Source organism: Chiloscyllium plagiosum, unplaced genomic scaffold, assembly GCF_037043375.1.
Source record: "Chiloscyllium plagiosum isolate Xiang-an unplaced genomic scaffold, Cpla_swu_hap1 HiC_scaffold_38, whole genome shotgun sequence".
NCBI lineage: Eukaryota > Metazoa > Chordata > Chondrichthyes > Orectolobiformes > Hemiscylliidae > Chiloscyllium > Chiloscyllium plagiosum.
The window spans coordinates 78,825,270-78,843,256 of NW_028270176.1; positions in this window are offsets into that span (position 1 = coordinate 78,825,270).

Sequence of the window (17,987 nt, forward strand, 5' to 3'; positions counted from 1 at the left end):
GCGAAATTTCATTGATTTGAATTTTGTGCCGATTGGAGCTGATCGAAGGGAAAGCCCTGTGACAGCGGCAATGTAACATTGTCTGTAAACAACGCAGGAACCAACGAAAGCCCATTTTTCAATGTCGTCTATTTTTTCACATTTTTTGCGTCCCTTTTGTATCCTTTTCGTGAACCTGATGCTTCAATAATCACATGCTCATGTCAGTTTCACCTTGACTGCATTAGCTTTAATTTCAGAACCAGACGGTTCAGGGAAATGAAGTCGGTTGAGTGACTGAGGTACCAGTGGGGCAGCACATCACCACCAAAGATCCCACAGTGTTGTGGTTCAGTGGTTAGTACTGCTGCCTCAACGGGGTCCAAAGTTCGATTCCAGCCTCGGTGGACTGTCTGTGTCGAGCTTGCACATTCTCCCCGTTTCTGCGTGGGTTTTCTCCGGGTGTTCCAGTTGCCTCCCACAGTCCAAAGATTGTGCAGGTCAGATGAGTTGGTCATTCTAAATTGCCCATAGTGCATTTGTCAGAGGGGGAATGTTTCTGATTGGGTTACTCTTCGGAGGGTTGGTGCGGACATTTGGGTCCGAAAGGTCTGTTTCCATACTGTAGGGAATCTAATAATCACAGCAAAAGTAGAGCAGTTAAGTTAAAGTTCCCAAGGTACGTATTGGTCACGTCACAGGTTCGCTGTCTGCAGCTCTCGTCACGCAGTTGGTCAGCGCTGAATACTTAAATGTGCATAACATGCCAAGGCTGTAAGTTCAATGCTTATCTAAAGATGTTGTTACTGACATTGACCAGGGATTATTGAAGCATCAGACTGAAGCGCAGTTGAAAACAATGTTGAATAAAGTAGTATTTATTTGAATACTCTAGTTTCTGACTTGGGAAATGTTTTGCCTTTGTTAAACATGCCAATTATGAACAGAAAATCTGCAAATATTCCCCAGGTGAATATTCATCGGTGGATAGAGAAACAGAGGTGAGGTTTTAGCTTGATGACCTTCCTCAAATTGCTGACCCAGCGCTGGATTACATCCTGGGAAAGTCTGTATAAATCGTTTCATATCATTCAATTTCCTGAGAGCTGCACAACTCATTCAACCAATCGAAAGTATTAGATTTATCTCTTTGTGGAATTTGACTGTTGTCAGTAAGCCTGGTAAAGGATCTGGGCAAGTAGTTTTGCTGTTGGGAGGAACAAAGGGTCAAACTGGAATAAGGTTGAGTCTTGATGCAGGATTTTTCAAGCGGAGATAAAGGTGTATTAAACAGACTCACTCCCCTTTCCCTTGATTATGATCAAATTTTCAAGACAACACATGGCAATGTTAATGATGTTTTACATCGACAGACCAAATCTTGCTCACTGAAGGCACCACAGTATTACAAATCAGGAGAGCGGGGGAGATGATGATCCTTGTGGAAACCTGAGACAGTGAGAGAATTAGTCCCACACTGTTTGTCTCACTTTTCTCATAAACCAGTTAGTCAGCGGACTGAGCTGACAGACGTCCATTCAATGCAGAGCGAAACCAAACAGCTCAGTGCATTCACAGTATATAATATTTCATGTTGAATGAGTTGCTGCATCTTCCAACTCCACTAGCTCTTCTTATAATTAACATTTTCTGTTGCAGGTGTCATGCAATTTTTTTCACATGCATGTTAACGAATTCAGGAACGTTTCCATTTTGCATCCCCATCCAGGCAGCCCAGAATGACTGTCGCAGTTTAATTCTCCCCGTGTCTGCGTGGGTCTCCTCCGGGTGCTCCGGTTTCCTCCCACAGTCCTAACATGTGCAGGTTAGGTGAATTGGCTGTGTTAAATTGCCCGTAGTGTTAGGGGCAGGGGTAAATGTAGCGGAATGGGTCTGGGTGGATTGCGCTTCAGTGGGTCGGTGTGGACTTGTTGGGCTGAAGGGCCTGTTTCCAAACTGCAAGTAATCTAATCGAATCTAATTCAACCTAATTCACTCCTTGTCTGCTTGCACTCGCTTTTCAAATATTCTTGAATCCGCTCCTAAAATGATTCTATTTCTGAAAATTCATCTCCGAATTCAATAACTCTCAGAATAAAAAAGGCCTACTCCAAACTTCGTTATCGTCCCCCAATGGGTTTGAAGTTCTAACCTTTAGTTTCCACTCACCTAAACGAGGAAATTTCCCTCGTATTTACTCTTAAAAACTTCACATCAGATGGATAACTTCTTTTCGGACACAACTCAGTCTTTCCTGATTTCTCCCGCATTATTCCTTATCTATGCCACCATCCCATTAAACCCCCTCTTTTCGTTTCTAGTGGATTTATCTCCCAGTACACCTCATTTCCATCGTTTCTAACAACATGGTATCATGGCCGTGTCATTCCTAACGTCTTTATAGTCCAGTAAATACTGCCCATATCTCTCATCATGTCTTTATATCCCTGTATATTTCAACCTGAGAAAGGATGCTGGGTCTAATTTAATGCATGAAAACTCACCACTAAGCTGTGCAATCTTATTACCGACATAGGAAAGGTGAAAGCAATTTCAATTACAGCTGAATGAATTGTTTGCAACAGAATCGTGTCAAATCCCAGTCACATACTTGACTGATTTTCTTATAGTTATTTCTTCTCTACGTGTGCTGAAGTAACACAGTGAGGGATCACTTACTATTGCCAGACATACACAAGGGGACATATGAAATGCTGAAGTTGTGAGATCAGAGCAGTTTGTATTGACATACCATTCACTGTTCGAATATCAGTCTTAGGAATTATACAAAGAGCGATTTTGAACGAAATTTTAGCAGGGAAGTTTACCGCATGATATAACACCATATTGTGTGGTTACTTTGTTGTTTACCTCATTTGTGTGTTTTGCTTCTTCGGGGATTTTGAAGTTATCCCCTCTATACAAACGTTCTGTGCTTTTGCACCATTATACAAAAGATGCAGTACAATAACACCCAACTCTGCTTGCACAGATATTGACCCCTGGAAACAGCTCTGTGCATTCTCCTCGAGACTGGAAAATAATTTGCTGCATTCCCGCACTTATTGGTCTTTTCATTACATCGACTTCTGTTCTTCACGGAATCCGATTAAGCAGATCTTGTCACTCAGTCATTTGTGTTCAGATCATGTGAGCACAATATCACAGTCCATAACCCAGAAGTCAGACCATACTCAGGGAACGGTCCTCTGCTCTTGATCATTTCATGAACACCAGGAAGAAATATCTATGCTCTTCAAAATTTACTAACCTGTTTTTCAGAAGCAAGGTAAACAGTTCCAGGTTTCTGCTTTTGTTGTCACACGGACCAAGGTTGTAAATGCTGGAACCAATTGTGACTGTCCGCTCTCCCACATCCATTTTCTCCCCAGGAGGTGTTAAGATGATAGTCTGAATCGGATTCTTCTAAGAAGAAGAATACTTTTATTATTGATTTCTGGTTTATGGGCCCACTAGGCTCCCGCTAGTATATCACACTGACGACAGCAGTTTCCAGCCGTCTTCAACTTTTTTGTAGCAAGTACCTTCGAGGATGACATCAAAAGCTGTTCGCTGTGTCTGTGTGACACTCTAGCAATGGAGACAGCTCTATCAATGGAGGCAGCTCAGTCCGCTGGGATGGGATAATTTCTGCAGTGTGTCCTGCGGATCAGATACAGTGCACTTTATCATTCAGATCATACAGAGTGAGAGCGCTCGAAAAGGCCAATTGGTCACTCGTACCTGCGTCAGCTCGGGAGTTATAAAATATGGGTTAAAACAGACCAGGGATTTGATCAGGTTTCAAGTGTTTACGTGAGACAGGAAGCAGAAAAATATAGACCGTGAAGCGATTGGGATCTGACTACAGGAGCAGCAAATAGGTTGTACATCGCAGAAGAGAGCTTTGAAGTATTGAATTCTGGTTGATGGGCTGATCATGCTTTCACTTGGCCACGCTGCAGCAGAAGATAATATGTCAATGTCTCTTGGAATTGTGATGTCATCGGCAAATATCACTGTTACACTGCTGTAAGTTCTTCTTTCCAATGTGACGACAGTCTGTATGTAAAATAGCTTAAATATTTAATCTTTTCTCATAATCAAGTCCATTCCATCTCATTGTGTTGTATTGTCTTCTTTCCAGTTTACCTGTTTTTGAGCCTGCACTGAAGTTGATTTGCTCCTTCTGCATGTCTTTTCCAGTCTGGGTGATATGATGCAGTCGTACTGATCCACCGCCTGACAGAATTTTCCACTTCACTTCAGCCTGCCCTAACTTCGCTATCGGATACCATTCCCGTTGTTTAGGTGTTAAGCGCTCGTCTCAGATGCAGCCTACCCTCACCCAAAATAAATGCAAAACTCAGTCCCACTGTGATCACTGCAATCCGGTAAATCTTCACTCCGAGGTCATTGATTATTCCTAGGAGAAAGTTGGGACTGCAGATGCTGGAGATCAGAGTCGGGAGTGTGGTGCTGGAAAAGCACAGCAGGTCAGTCAGCATCCGAGGAACAGGGGAATACACGTTTCAGTCATAAACTCTTCAACAGGAATAATGCTTGTGAGTCGGGACTGAGAGATAAATGTTAGGGTTGTGGGGTTTGGGGGATGAAACTGGGAAAGCGATAGTTGGATGAAGATGAGGGAGAAGATGATAGTTCAGAAGGAGCAGAGATGGAATGGGTCCAGAGCGCGGTTCCAAGTTTGAGGCTTGGAACTTGGGGGAAGGGAAATGAGGAAACTGTTCAAATTGATACTTATCATGTGCGGTGAAAGAGTCCCAAGGCGGTATATTTGGCGTTCCTCCACTAGGCATTGGGTGGTTGTGGTTTGGTGGTGAACGAGGCCCAGGACCTTTACGTCTTTGACGGAATGGGAGGAGGAGTTGAAGTGTTCAGTCACGGGATGGTGAAGTTGATGGCTGCGAGTGTCCCAGAGATGTTCTCTGAAATGATCTGCAAGAAGGTGTCCTGTCTCCCTGATGCAGAGGAGACAACACTGGGTGCAACGGATACAGTAGATGACATTGCAAGCGGTATAGGTGAATTTCTAACGTATGTGGAAGGATCCCTTGGGGCCTGGGACGGAGATGAGTGAAGTGGTGTGGGCGCTCGTGTTACCCTTACCCTTCCTGTGGTGGTAGGGAAAGATTCCAGTAGTGGGGTGTGGGCTTATTTGGGGTTGTAGACCTGCCGAGGGTTTCGTGGAGGGAATGGTCTTTTCAGAATGCTGATAGGGATGAGGAGGGAAATATATATCTGATGGTGGAGTGTGTTTGGAGATGGAAGAAGTGGTGGAGTCTGATGTGTTTTATGCGGAGGTTGATGGGGTGAAAGTTGAGGACCAAGGGTTTCTGTCCTTGTTGCGGGAGGGGTGGCGTTGAAGGGCGGTAGTGAGTGAAGTGGATGAGATGCACTGGAGGGCATCGTCAACCACGTGGGAAGGGCATTTGCGATTATGGAAGAGGGAGACCAACTGGGACTTTCTGAGGTGGAATTGGTCATCCTGGGAAAAGATGTGGTGGAGGCAGAGGAATTGGGAATAAGGGATTGCTTTTTTACACGAGGTGAGGTGGGAGGAGGTGGAGTCTTGATAGCTGTGGGAGTTGGTGGGGTTGTAGTATATGTCTGTCATTCGTGATTCGCTGGAGAAGGTGATGGACACGTCCATGAAGGGGAGGGAAGTTGCCAAGATGATCCAGTTAAAGTTGAGGTCGAGGTGAAAGATGCTGGTAACCCTTGCTGAACTGTTCAACCTCCTCGTGGGAGCACGAAGTGGCGCCAATGCATTTATCAATGTAGTGGAGGCACAAGTGGAGAGAGGTGCCAGTGTAACTGCGAAAGATGGACAATTCCCGATATCTGACAAGCAGGCAGGCATAGCTAGGTCACATGCGGTTGCCCATGGCTATCCCTTTGGTTTGGAGGAAGTGGGAGGATTGGACGGAAAAGTTGTTGAGCGTGAGGACCAGTTCAGCCAGGTGGATGAGGGTGTCGATGGAAGGGTACTACTTGGGATGGGGTGAGATGAAGAAACAGAGGGTTTGGACACTTTCATCATGGCAGATGGATGTGTACAGGGACTGGATGTTCAAGGTGAAGATGAGGCGTTGGGGGCCAGAGAAACAAAAGCCTTGGAGGAGATGAAGTGCACACGTGGTATCACAAACGTCGGTGTGAATTTCCTGGACTGGGGAGACAGGAAGCTGTTGAGGTAGGAAGAGATGAATCGTGCCAGACAGGTGCAGGCTGAGACAACAGGTCTTAGGAAGGAGGTAGAATCGGGCACTGGTGGGTTCATGGACAATCACGTTATAGGCAGTGGGTGGGAGATTCCCCAGAGGTGATGAGATTGTGATTGTCTGGGAGATGATGGGAGGTGTGGCTGTGATTGGGCGCAGTAGGAAGAGGTATCAGCGAGTTGGCGCCTGTCTCCAGCAGTGTCCCTCAGGCCGTCTCACATGCCTCATTCCTGATGAAGAACTTATGCCCGAAAATTCGATTCTCCTGCTTCTCGGATGCTGCCTGACCTACTGTGCTTCTCCAGCATCACACTGTCGACTCATTCATTATTCCGCTTTCATTTCACACTGCCAGGTGCGTGCTGCCTGTTTGCATCTAGAAAGCATTGTTCTGATAACCTTGCACAACATCTGCCAATCTCAAACAAAAAGAGAAATTGCTGTAAAACCTCAGCAGATCTGGCAGCATCTGGCGATAGGAAGAGGTGTCCTCGAGTTGGTATTTGGCTTCAGCGGTGCAGAGGTCAGTGCGCCAGACTACCACTGCGCCCCCATATCTGCTGGCTTGATGGTGAGGTTGGGATTGTAGCAGGGATTGGAGTGCTGCGCGTTGTGAGGGTGAGAGGTTGAGGTGGGGGAGGGGGTAGCCAGGTTGAGGCGGTTAATGTCCCAGTGGCAGTTCGAAATGAAGAGTTCGAGGGCAGGTAATAGGCCAGCGCGGGGTGTCCAGGTTTATGCAGTGTGTTGGAGGTGGGCGAAGGAGTCCTTGGAAGGTGGGCGGGAGTCCTGATTGTGAAAGTGAGCTCGGAGGTGGAGGCAGCAGAAGAAGGGTTCGACGTCACGGCGTGTATTAAATTCATTGATGCATGGACGGAGGGGAATGAAGGTGATTCCTTTGCTGAGGTCTGATTGTTCGTCCTCATTGAGGGGAAGGTCCAATCCCAACCTCACCATCAAGCCAGCAGATATGGGGGCGCAGTGGTAGTCTGGCGCACTGACCTCGACACCACTGAATCCAAATACCAACTCGACGACACCTCTTCCTACCGCCCCCTCAACCATGACCCCACCTCCATCACCAAACCATCATCTCCCAGACCACACAGAACCTCATAACCTCAGGACATCTCCCAAACACATCTTTCAACCGCATTGTCCGGGAACACCGCACTGCCCCGTTCCACCTACTTCCCAAGATCCACATGCCTGACCACCCTGGCTGACACATTGTCTCAGCATGCTCCTACCTCACTGAACTCATCTCTACCTGCCTCGAAACTGTCCTATCCCCCCAGTCAAGGAACGCACCACATACGTTCGAGACACCACCCACGCCCTCCACCTCCTCCAAGACTTCCGTTTCCCCGGCCACCAACGCCTCATCTTCACCATGGATATCCAATCCCTCTACACCTCCTTCCACCATGACCAGGGCCTCCAAGCCCTCCGGTTCTTCCTCTCCTGACGTCTCCAACAGTACCCTTCCACCGACACTCTCATTCGTTTGGCCGAACTGGTCCTCACCCTTAACAATTTCTCATTCGAATCCTCCCATTTCCTCCAGATCAAAAGGGTTGCCATGGGCACACGTATGGGCCCCAGCCATGCTTGTCTCTTTGTTGGCTATGGAGAACAGCCGATCTTCCGTCATTACACCGGCACCATTCCCCACCTCTTCCTCCGCTACATCGATGACTGCTTTAGCGCCACCTCGTGCTCCCGTGAGGAGGTTGAGCAATTCATCAACTTCACCAACGCATTCCACAATGACCTTAAATTTACCCGGACCATCTCTGACACCTCCCTCCCCTTCCTGGACCTCTCCATCTCCATTAATGACGACCGACTTACTACTGATATTTTTACAAACCCACCGACTCCCACAGCTACCTGGATTACAACTCTTCCCACCCTACATCTTGGAAAAATGCCATCCCGTATTCCCAATTCCTCCGCCTCAGCCGTACCTGCTCCCAGGAGGACCAGTTCCACCACAGGACACACCAGCTGGCCTCCTTCTTTTGAGACTGCAATTTCACTTCCCGCGTGGTTAAAGATGCCCTCCAACGCATCTCGTCTACATCCCGCACCTCCGCCCTCAGACCCCACCTCTCCAACCGTAACAAGGACAGAACGCCCCTGATGCTCACCGTCCACCGCACCAACCTTCACATAAACCAAATCATCCACCGACATTTCCGCCACCTCCAAACAGGCCCCACCACCAGGGATATATTTCCCTCCCCACCCCTTTCCGCCTTCCACAAAGACCGTTCACTTCGTGACAACCTGGTCAGGTCCACGACCCCCGACAACCCACCCTCCCATCCTGGCACCTTGTCCTGCCACCGCAGGAACTGCAAAACCTGCGCCCACACATCCTCCCTTACCTCGATCAAAGGCCCAAAAGGAGTCTTCCACATCCATCAAAGTTTTACCTGCACATCCACTAATATCATTTATTGTATCCGTTTGTCCCGATGCGGTCTCCTCTACATTGGGGAGACTGGACGCCTCCTAACAGAGCGCTTTAGGGAACATCTCCGGGACACCCACACCAATCAACCCACCGCCCTGTGGCCCAACATTTCAACTCTCCCTCCCACTCTGCCGAGGACATGGAGGTCTTGGGCCTCCTTCACCGCCGCTCCCTCACCACCAGGCGTCTGGAGAAAGAACGCCACATCTTCCGCCTCGGAACACTTCAACCCCAGAGCATCAATGTGGACTTCAACAATTTCCTCATTTCCCCTTCCCCCCACCTCACCCCAGTCCCAAACTTCCAGCTCAGCACTGAACCCGCAACTTGTCCTGACTTGTCCTACCTGTCTATCTTCTTTTCCACCTACCCACTCCACCCTCCCCGCTCCCCCGACCTATCACCTTCATCCCCTCCCTCACTTTCTATTGTACTCTATGCTACTTTCTCCCGATCCCCACCCTCCTCTAGCTTATCTCTCCACTCTTCAGGATCTCTGTTTTTATTCCTGATGAAGGGCTTTTGCCCGAAACGTTGATTTTACTGCTCCTTGGATGCTGCTTGAACTGCTGTGCTCTTCCATCACGAATCCAGTTTCTGATCCATTGGTCCGTTCCTCCTCAAATCTGTCAGAAATACTGAACTTTTCCAGCAACTTCTGTATTTGTTTGATTTTCGACATCGGCGGTTCTTTCGTTTTTTTTCTTATTTTCTACCAATATGATTTGGCTAAAGATTATGTTGAATATTTTGAATATGACTGCGATCGAATGGCCAGATTTCAAAAGCCCGCTACTGCTACTTGGTTCACGTGACCAATGCCTTTCCACTTCATCACTGCGCCCTACAGCTGCACTGCAGATAAATTAACAAAATTATGGCATTCTCTCGGTTTGGTAATCAGGAGCGAGATTGTTTGAATTGTCGAAAAAGTAAGATATACTGATAAAATACAGTATATTAAATGGGGAACCATAAGGGAAAGAGAGAACAGTGAAAGATAGTGTTCTGGCAAAATTTAAATGTCATTGCACACGATTCAGAAAATGCTAGCATTCACAAACATACCACAATGTGGAATGTAACTTTCAGGACAAGCAAAACAAGCAGATTGCAAAATCTTAGTCTGAATGTTTTGCAGCATCAGTTTTAGGTTAAATGAATGCACGCATGGGTTTCAGTGCTGTAATGATCTCATAAACTGTAGAAGGAAATCCTTGCCTTCGAGGATACGTGCGGAATGTTCACTGATTCATCCCAGTAATGGCAGGACTGTCTCTGGAAGCATATGAGTACAATTATTCAATGCTCCATGGAGTTTCAAATAAGAGGTGAAGGGAATGTCTCCATTCACAAATTAATCATTCAGTAGAACTCAATACAAGGACACATGAAGTGATAACCAAGGTGGGCAAGAACACGGAAATATGATACACAATAGCTACGACAATTTCTATGTGCAAAGTGTCGATTTCAGACCCACGGTGGCTTTTGGTAATGATATTTATTGTCCAGAACCAGTCTGCACTGGAATGACTCGAGCCCTACTGTGATGTATTTGAACTTCAGTTACCTTTAGAAAAGCTGACACTCACTCAGATCATGGAGATTTAGAGAAATCATATTTAAAGCAAATAGTTCATCTTGTAACTGTGAAATCTTTAGGTCATCGTCAGTGGGAGCATTGTGTATAATCCTTGTCCTTATTCCCCAACAAAGACATGTGAAGAGGTTAGGAAGGGCACAGACGCTGCTTACTGATTAGCAAGATATTAGGAAGCCCAGCGACGGGATGTACTGAGATATAAAAACATCAGAAAGGAAAGAAATGATTTCATCCGCATTATGGACAGAATGACGGAGTTTATTCACGACATGGGGAAATGCTGGACCAGAAACACTCAAGTTTAAAAGTAAACAAAAGAGGATTTTCTCATAACGTGTGGTTTGAAGTGACTAAATCGGGGAAATTCCGTCTTCCAAGTGAATCAACAACATTAGTTGGAGCTTCAAAACCATTAGTGAATGATGAAGAAAAGATTGGATGAGAGTTTCTTCCAGTCAATAAAGTTGCTGAATTCCTGAATGACTTTCTGGAAATAAAACGTAAATTTATGATTTCATAGTGTTTTAAAAAACACACGAACAAACATACAAGGAGGGAATTTACCATTGAAAGAAAGGAAAAGTGTGGATGTGGATTAATTTCGATTTGGTTGTTTTCAGACACAAAGACACTTCATGAACACGTTCAGCTGAATAAAATTGAGTATAAAAAGTTCCTGGATTTGAAAGATAAAGCGTATTATTCAAGGTGAAGCATTGTAAATGGGGCTGATGTCGTAAAATAACTGCAGACAGAAGTTACATTCCAATGAGTGGCAATTGAATCGTCATTTGGAGACGCAACACCTACTTTAAAGATTTGACCACATTCACATGACGTTAGATGCATTTCACGCTTTCTGATATCCACCACCAAGTCTACTCTGTCTTTTTTGTATTTTTAACCCTCTGTGCTGCGCTGCAGCACACCATTCCAGCTGAAAGATGCTCAGACTAAAAGTGAATACAATATTCAGACGGTCCTATGCGATCAGTCTTTTTTTTATTATTATTACAATGGCCATTGCGAGTTTGCAACAAACTGCATAACATGAAAACAGATCAACATCTATTTTCCCGGAATTTAACGCAGTGCACATGGGAAACTTCATCCGTCTGCTGAAAAATCACCTTCGGCTCTCCCTCCACACATGTCTCTTCACGTTTTAAGTATTTGCAGTATGTTTGTTGATCAAGGTGTCATTATCTTGAAAAGGTCGTTTCTCAATCCACAAAAACTGGTACTTTCCCATAAACGTGACATTGCTCAATATCACCTTCTACCCGTACCCCTTAACACGACAAATTGAAGCTGCTCCATGTGAGGCTCAAACTTAAAACTTCGGCAGAGCGAAGCCCACTATACTGGCACAGAGATACCGTGCACTGATCACCTGCAGCACTGGAGCAACACATTAATGCTTACCTCCACATTCCTGGTTGTACATTAACGGTTGGGAAACCGAGTTTCTCTGATTCCATGGCTGGTCACTGCGATTATACGATCATCCTCACTAGTGGTTCTGAACCCGTGTGAGGCAAGTGGTGAGCTACTCATTGCAAAGATGTAAAAATGTGCAACTTCAACTTTTGCCTTCACTAACCCATGAGCCTTTTATTTTGTTTTTCATCTGTAGAAATCTTAAAACCTTCATCTTGAACAGACTCAATAACAGATCTCCATTGTGTCTCTGGCATCAAATTCCAAAATGTAAACCCCCTCTGAATTCTTCCACCGCAGTCCACTGTTTGGGAAGTTTTCCTGTTCAGGGGAATGCACTTACCAGTGTGTCAACTGCTGCTACCAGCATTCGCTCTGGCACTGCACTCATTTTCCTTCTGACACTTGCTCACTGTGTTGCTGTGATCATACAGTGACTTGGTGTCACACCGCCAGGAAAATGATACACATCAAGGTTTACATTATTTAATTCAATTGTCAGTTTAGCCTTATTTAGGATTTTGAAATTGCCTGTCCTGTACACAGGTGCGTGTCAAAAATATCTGAGTGGAAGAAAGGTGTTCTGAATAATGACATTGAGCACTATGCACTCTCCTCCAGTCTGGAAAACAATTCCTCACAGACAACTTTACACCTCCTGCTGTCACGGGCTCTTCAGTCCGTTGACTTCAAATCTTCACAGAATTCAACAGACCATGTTACATCGTCATTTCTTCATTTTTGTTCAGATCACTGTGAGCAGATTGTTACAGTGGGAGTCTGTTTGCCCCACAACTCAGAGGTAAGACGATACTCTTAGAACCGTCCTGTACTATTTATCATTTCACCAATACCAGGGAGAAATATTTACCGCTCAGCATAATTTACGCAATTCACTTATTCATAATGTCAATATCTCGTCGTTGTTATCAACGATTTTCAATTTTGCTATCTTTGGATGATCACAGCTGTCCAATGGTCTGTTTATATGCATCGACGCTATAATAAAATCTCAAAGAATAATTTGAGTCTGTTGCCTAAACTGCATTGAAATGTAGATTGAATTGGGACAATGAAAAGGAACGCGATTGTCTTTTCCAAGTCAAGTTGCTGTGAACTTTTATCGTATGAAAGAGATCGAGGAGAAACAAATAACGAGAGATGCGAAGTGCATGTTGATGCATGCGATTCTTAATTAGCGTTTTGTCAGATGAAATTTGTAGCAGTTGGGTTGAAGTGATTCATCTTGGTGAAAAGAGTACAGAGAGACAGCACGAAACAATGGAGATATTTCAAAAGTGGCAGGGGCTGGGTGTAGGGGCACCCGAGAACTGGCTGTAAATGCACAGTAGAGAATTACCGATGTGGGTGCCGTGCATGGGCACGGACAGACTTACACACTGGTCTCATCCTTTCCCCCTTGCTCTCGCCATTGATGAATACTGGACATAAGACACATATAAACACAAGATGTGGGAAGCAAACTCCCTCTCGTTATACACACACTTGATGCATCATATTGAACTATGAACAACTGGAGAAGTCAGCAAGTTAACTGCAGGGACTGAATCTAAACTGTGTATCAATAACCGCAGATTTATGCAGCATAAACATGAAAACTGATTTGAAATGTCTTTATACGCATGTCATTAACAGACGGTTCGTTCTAATACCCGTGTGGCTGAAAGAAGTAGACACCACATTTCAAGGTGGATGACAACATTACCAATTCTGTTCAGAAATTGAGATCTATTTGATAATTTGACACAGTGACCAAGTTTAATTTAAATAATACAAACCGAATTCCCTCACGTGAAAGAAAAGAGTGATTCCATTACAAACATTGTCCTTAATAAGGAGCAGTTACTCAACATGAAAAATAGAATGTGATTTCTAGTAAGCATACGTCAATTAGCACGATTATCTTACTTCGGATTGACTGCAATATGCACATGCAAAATAAGTTTTAAGAAAGAATTCCTTTGGAAATAATGAGTCGGTGGTGATTAAAAGTAAGATTAGGTTCTCATGATGTGGATATTGCACCAATGGCTCCAGTGGTGAAAATGGTCAGTGGGCAGTATTTCTATGATGGTATAGAGGTGTGTGATCTGCCAGGGATGGGAGCTCCTATTGTGACATCAGTCTGGAGTTCGAAACTCACCTGGAGCAGCTTCTATTGACATGAAGCAGCAAGGAGCATTGGGACATCAAACTGCGAGATCCAACCTCATTTGGAGCAGCATCAGTTGACATGGAGCAGGACACTTTTCGAGATCAGTTTGGGAGCTCCAGTCTCACCTTGAGCTGCTTTTAATGACATGACGCAGCAGGGAACATTGGGAAATCAGACTGTTAGAGCCAACAGCAACTGGACGTTTTCTATTGACATGGAGCAGGGAGCATTGGGATATCAGACTGGGAGCTGCAACTTCAACTAGAGTAGCTTGTATTGACATGGAGCAGCAAGGAACATTGGAACGTCAGGTTGTGAGCTCCATCCTCTCTTGGAGCAGCTTGTATTTGCATGGAAGAGGAGAGAGTATTGGGACATTAGGCTGGAGGAAAGGGTATTCAACTATTTTAATCTGAAGTAAAATAGGTTTGAACACCTCAGGTGTTAACTGATTTATGAAGATTCTGTCATGGGAAAATAATTAATTCATTAGATATTAAAGACAAGTCCTGCAAATATTCAACTCAGGAAAACGCATTGGTACAGAGAGAAATGGGAGTGATGTTTCAAGTCTTTGACTTTTCTTTTCTGGCCGACTCTGCACTAGATTACATCACTAGAAGGACGTTTTCACTCATTTCATGTCATTCAGTTTCCTGCAAATACGGACAGGTCATTGCCATAATCTATATCTGAAAATTAATGGGAATATGCGATGTAATGATTATGCTGGAGTTTACCTCTAATTATGGTGAAAACGTAGCAAAGTAAGTTGCAAGTTCCTTGATCAGCAGTGACCTCATTGAGTGCCTGATCATTTTTTTAGGACAATGTGAAGTGAATCATTGATGGTGATTCCCTTTGTTCTTTGTTCACCTTGTGACTGTTACTTTTATTGCTCCCGTCATTGTTAGCATCACAGCTGTGTAGCGTGTAAAATCTCAGCTCTGCATCTGGCCAGTGGTACAACCATTCGTATAGCTAGCTATGGATAAGGCGGGTGCAGGTTCGACTTTTGCTTGGCGCAAGCGCATTGTGGAGATTCAGCACACATCCAAAGTAATCTTTTTTGTTACACTGAGGTGGATAATGTTTGAAATTTTCAACTCCAGGAACGAAAATTCTTTTACTGTCTACGACCAGTTAAACATTACCAAGGGTTATCAAAGTTAAAAATCACATGGCATCAGATTGTATCGAATTAGCATATTTGGAAGCACCATGCACTGTTTCTTCATCAGGTGGTTGTGAACTGTTGGACTCTAATATGGCTTTGTGAAATTTTTAAATTTGTCCACCCCAGTCCAATACCAACACATCCTCGTCATGGGTACCATCGACACCACGAACGGTCGGTTAAACTCCAGATGATCTTCCACAACATCGCGCATATTGACACACGCATCAAGGTTCTGCAGAAAGACACCTACCTGATGAAGGAGCGGCTCTCTGAAAGCTAGTGTTTCCAAATAAACTTGCTGGACTGTGTCCTGATGTTGTGTAATTTTTAAAGTTGTCTACCCAACTCAAACACTGGCACTTCCATATCATAGGGAACACCAGTCATGTCGCAGCGTTGTCAGAGAAGGCAATCCTGGAATAGCCTCCCACATTGCTCATAGGTACGTTTTATTTTCAGAAACCAACCCACTCAATCGCTGCAGCTCCTGTGTATGAAATGCACAGAAAAGAAATAGCTGAGACTCAGTTTTGTCAGTTCTTTGAAACTCTTTGGGAAGTGGAATCAGAGGAGAATGAAGGATGAACTGTCCGACTGTGTGGAGAGAGGGAAGGCACTTTTACCTTCATTCACGGGCTGGGGTATTGACTCATCTAAGGCATTAAACAGATTCCTGGTAGAGCTGCACTCTCTGCATCAGGAACAAGAAGTCCTGATTTCCTGAACGGTAATGAAATCCAGCCCACTCAGTCAAAGCGCCGAATACTAACTACTAGACCACCAGGGATGAGGGCAGAAGCAGTTTCACAGTTTCTTCATAACGCGGATTTTGGAATTATGTCACTGCAGATATATTTGCCCTCAAAAATGATTGAATTATCGAATGTTTACAGCATATAAATGGGTCCCATCATCTCACTTCCCAGCACTTGGTCTGCAACCTTGTGAACTCTGACGTTTCACGTGTTCATTTCAATGCTAATTTCTTTGGAACGTTTTAATCTCGTAAGACACAATAAATTGGATTGAAGTTTGAGATGCGAAAAATGTGTTCACACCCGGTCGGGGAACTGAATCCCATTTTTACCCACAGGCTGAAGCACGCAGACACATTTCCCCAAGAGTGATACAGGCCTCGGGAGAAAACAAGCAGAAAGTAACATTTCACCCACTTGACTGATGTTGTCCCATTTCAGACTTCAACACGAGCAAAGAAAGGAAGCATTCAGCCCCTTCCGTCCCAGTGTTCCTTGCCCATTCTTTCCCCATCTCTCTCTAGTATATACTGTCTCACGTCGTTGTTGATGGCAAACTGGATCACTGCTCACGCCCGTTTTTTCCTGTCCTGCCGAACCGTTTTCCTCAAGTTATTGGAATTAAAAACAGGAATGGGCTATTTCAAGCACTTTTCTATTTTACAAGACCAGTGTTATCACCACTGAGCCAGCACATTGCCAGCTCATTAGAGAAGGTCTCGTACATCAGAAACTGAAAGACAACAGATCATTGGATAGCCTCAGTATTGTAAACCAACCAACAAGACCGGAATAGAGCCGAAGGGATCATGCACAGAAGGATGGCAGAATAGAATGACGAATCTCATGGTGTCCAGTGTGGTGTTAACAGAAATCGTCCCTGGCAGTATAGTGATGAGGATTCAATAATTTCACTGTCTTGGCTTGTTAAAGGTTAACGTTTACAGTAATCAATATGAAATACTGCCTGATCTTTCCATGCAGAATGATGTTGTGCAGCATTCCGAATCGCTTCCCTGCATGTTACAGGTCCACATCAGCAATGTCAGCTGCAATTGCCTGACGTTCAATCAGTTTAAATCAAGAACGGAGAGGGCGTCACTAAAATGGAAGGGGAATGGTGGTTTGTGAGAGTTAACTGCATGCCTAGTGGAGTTTAAAGTAGATAATGAATATTGGTTTTCGTGTTTACCTTGATATACTGACCACTCCGGATCAATTACCCACATTGTCTGCCCTTTGTGTAATGTTCTTTGTACATTTCACCTCGGTTCAGTTTTCCGGAGTCCACGCATTTTTAATATGGCACATTTTACTCAGATCGGTTTTGCAGCTCCATATTTAGGCCAACAGGAACAGAAAGACACCATTCAGACCATCAAGTCTGTTCCTGTATTGAATGGTTTCATGTCAGATCTGATAACCTTGAACTGCACTTTCTTGCCTTTTCCCATAACGCTTGATGTCTTTGCTGTTTGAAGATCTACCGATCTCAGCCTCATTACACTGAATGACCCTTCCTCAACAGCCTTCTTGTACAAGAAAGTCCACGGCTCCAGAACTGTCTGAGAGAATAAATGCTTCCTCATCTCTGTTTTAATTGTGAGATCCGCATTATAATACGAAGTTAATATCACATAACACCAGGTCATAGTACAACAGTTTAATTGGAAGCATTAACTATTGGAGAGATGCTTCTTCATCAGGTAGTTGTGGAGTTCACAGTTGTAAGAAACAGAATTTATAGCAAAAGTTTGCAGTGCGATGTAATTGAAATTATATTTTGAAAAATACCTTGATTATTTGTTAAGTCTTCCATCTGTTAAGATGACTATGTTAGGTTCGCTTCTTTGTTATGTGATTCACGAAACTTTCTTTTAATAGTTACATTCTTAGGTAAACTTTAACAATTAGTGTCAGTCCAGATAATATGTTGAAGTTGTTCGTTCCTGTGTGCTGTGTCCGTGCCATAATGTTTAGACTGACGCTAATCTAAAAAAAAAGATGCTGCAGGCAAGGATGCTTTGAGGCATGGTACATTGGTGAAACCGAGCAGAGGCTACAGCAACGGATGAATGGGCACTGCACATCTATCAACAGACAGGTGTGCCCCTTCCCGGTTGGAGA